Here is a 3,838-nt window from a genome sequence, read left to right on the forward strand (position 1 = left end):
CTCCGGGCAGCGCCCGCCGGCGCCTCCCGGCAAGGGGACTCGGGCAGCGCTGAGCCACAAGAATTCGCGATTTCAGTTAATTGTGCCGTGAAGACTTCTCGGGGTTTGGAAGTTTATTGCCCTACGTGCGACAAGGCACCTTGCAAAGCATTTGCACCCCGGTGCAGAAGAGAACCCGTGAGCCTCGGGCTCACAGCCGCCTCCCGGTACAAAAGGAAAGGAAAGGACAGCGTGCGCTCGGTGCGGACATACACAGGATGTGGAGGCCTCACCCATTTCCCTTCTGGTCAGCCCTCCGCTATCAGCCAGCACATTTTGCAGCTCAAATAACCCCCTTTTTTCATACCGGTTTTTTACTTTCAAATGACACGYGGAAAGTTTAGTGAAAAAACGCCTCCTGCCCAGTTGAACTATAAAGCCAAGACCGTTTTAGGAGGTACCTCCCCCTCTTTTAGTGAGCAATTTGTTAGTGAATTTTTTTTAATATGCTTGGGGGCTGTGTTTTTCAGAGAAATGTACCCATCATTGAGCTGTAACTTGAAATGCACAGGAACCCAATTCTGAAACTACCTGGAAACCCTGAACTGTTACACAACCTCAGCATTTTATGTTTAAAATGCTCATTCTGCTGTTTCTTCTGTGCTCCCAGTGGCTATAAAGCCACTCACTGGATTGCAGAGAAGCACTGTAAGAGCAAAATACAAGGCACTGCACAGATAATGGTAAAATATACATCCGCACTTACATACCAGCTATTTGCAAAAAAATAAAAGTGATGAAATACCGTATTTGGGACAGTTAAAGATGAATTTAGGTCTCCAATAAAATGTGTGTTTCATAACAAGAAAGAGCAAAAGCCCCTCAGAATTTCATTGGTTCTGGATGTACATTTCAGAGCTGTGGGTATAATTCTTAGCCCAGAGGACACAGTGCCATCTCCTGGAGCCAACAATATAGTCTTGCCAGCCCCTTGCAATAATGGCACAATATTTCACATCCCTGCCTTCCCARGGAAGTGCAAACACCTACACAAAGAAATAAAGTATCTGGTAGCGCTATTAAGAGCCTGGATTTTCAACTGAGGTATGAACAATGTGTTTAATGAGACTTCTGCCTCAAATCTGACACACCCATTTATAAATATGGAAACTCTGGCTTTACTTCATAATGTTGGTACTGTATGTTGCTGAAATTCCAGGCAAAATAGCAAAACCAAGGYAATCTCACTGCAGGAAGGACATTGAGATGCTGGAGTGTGTCTGTAGAAGGAAATAGAGCTGGGGAAGGGTCTGGAGCACCAGGGGTGGCTGAGAGAGCTGGGAAAGCTCAGCCTGGAGAAAAGGAGGCTCAGGGGRGACTTTCTGGCTCACCACAACCACCCTGACAGGAGGGTGAATCCAGGGAGGGGGGTCGGGCTCTTCTCCCAGGGAACAAGTGATAAGGTGAGAGGAAATAGCCTCAAGCTGTGCCAAGGAGGTTTAGATTGGATACTAGAAAAAAATTCTTCACAGGGTTGTGAAGCATTGGAACAGCCTGAATAGGGAGATGGTAGAGTCAACATTCCCAGAAGTGTTCAAAAATGTTTGGATCTGGGATTTGGGGACRTGGTTTAATGGTGAACATTATGATGGTGCTGGGCTCACAGTTGGACTTGATGATCTCAAAAGTCTTTTCAMCCTTAATGATCCTGTGATTCTGTGATATTGCCCACAGATGAGAGATAATCCAAATTCAGAGCTAAAATATCCTTCAGTTTTAAGTGATTTGCTAGTGGTTTTATCCACTGGGAACAATATTTCTGGATTTCTGCTGAAAAGGAKTGTAAAAGAACCCAAACTTCATTGCATGGGGCCTTTATGTTACCTAGTTATAGGCAAGGACACAGATTTCAATAAAACCAACTATTACATGCTTTCAAYCTAAAGCAAACCTTATAGCTCTGTRTACATTAACAAAGCAGATCTGCAGAAAGCAGTGTGTCAAATACAGAACCTGCTTCAAATGGAAACCAAGACTCCTTCCCATACCTGCAGCAAAACATTCTCGAGTCACCCCAAACCACAGCTCTGTTTCGTGCTGATAGCACATACATAGGGGAAAAGCAGTGACCCCAAGGATATCCCTGACAACTCCCCACTGAGAGTGCCMGGGCTCTTTCCAAATCACAGTCCCCAAATGCTTCCCAGGAGACACGCTGAGACAGAAAACTTCTACCTCCCATGAACCAGGCAGTGCCTGCCAAGATGGCCTGCCTCGTTTTTGGGTCTTTGATTTCCATGAATTGGCAGAATTTTTTACTCTTACCTCTGCAACATGCTCTCTATGCTCTGTAGTGAAAATGAGRCATTTTTCACTCATTTTTCATTTCTGACCTGGGGGGAAAAAGCCCATATGTTAAATTATGCTGAGTATGAACTCCAGATGGACTTGTGTCAGCAAAGTGCTGCTTCAGAGTAAGAGGCAGTAAGAGCCAAGCTGTTTCTCTGGGTGTTTCACTAAGGAGTTTTGAATAAGAATTTATTTACGTTTTTAGCCACTCAGGGATTCTACATAGGAAGMAACAGCTGCCTCCTCATTTCCCAGCATACCCATGCAGGTAAAGTAAAATAACAGTTGCAGCATGTGTTTATTTTCTTCCTCTTTTTTTCACTCATTTGTCAGAACCAAATTGCTGTGTATGGGACTATGTTCAATTAGATTAGCATGTGACATTCAGCTTCCCTGGAAACCATCACTGCTAATCCATCACCTGTMAAAATATACTAAGATTACAATGAGCTAAAAGAATGAGGCTGTAAAAATAAAAACTCTGTAAAAATTAGTGAAGGGCCAGAGTTAGGGAAGAACAACTGATACACTCTCTGTGATACATGCATAYGTTTTCAGTACTTAAGTCAATTGAAATTTAGTAAAAATGATTAAGGATAATGGATAAATTCTGTTAGCAGACTTTTTAAATCAAGTTTGTGTTCAAATAGAAAGGGATTCAAAGCTCATGGTCTGTGCTGTGCTAATTGGAAGGCATGTATTAGACACAGCTGCAAAATACAGTATTGGAGCTCTGAATTCACTTAATTGAATTACYSTGAATTTACACCAGTGCAGCAGATGTGGGAACTCAGTCTTAATTCTGCCAACAAAAGATTTAGTCCAGTTATCTCAAATACGCCTTTGCCACATTAACATGTTGGTCTGTGTACACAGTCTGAAAGTAACACAAAACAAAATGTAATTTTGTGGCAACTTATTCTTTCTGGAAATCCTAAATAACATACAAAGATTCCCATGGCAGGTGGTTGGAACTGYGTGATCTTTAAGATCTCTTCCAATCTCAGCCATTCTGTGATTGTGATTTGGGGTGTTCACTGCTTAGTATTTGAGTTGTTTGCTTGCAAAAATGAAGGAGTTTTTCTCAATTTCTCCAGTCAATGAAACTTCTGTAGCGTATTGTGTTGGGACATGATGGCAACCTGCCCACACTGGATTGCATCACCACCTCACAACTTATCAAACACATTGATGGTACAACACTCTCTAGATCAGGATCCTAGTGCTCTTAAAAATCATTATGTGTTCTCGAGCAACGCCAGATGATTAAATGACTCGAGGCTGCAGTGAGATACAGTGAAATCACCGAGGTGAAATCAGCAGCTACAGAACCCAGAGTGCTCCACTGCGGTCACACCTGACGTGTCAMCACGGCCAGGCTGTCCCCAAATGTGGGAGAACAGCACAAAACCACCATCCTCCTGCCTCAGCACCCCGCAGCTACGAGTAACGCCGAGGCTGTGGCAACAGAGCCCCGCGACTGTGCTGAGGGCACAGGGCAGGACTGGGG

Source organism: Malurus melanocephalus, unplaced genomic scaffold, assembly GCF_030028575.1.
Source record: "Malurus melanocephalus ecotype Western Australia unplaced genomic scaffold, MMel_1.1 scaffold_98, whole genome shotgun sequence".
Classification (NCBI taxonomy): domain Eukaryota; kingdom Metazoa; phylum Chordata; class Aves; order Passeriformes; family Maluridae; genus Malurus; species Malurus melanocephalus.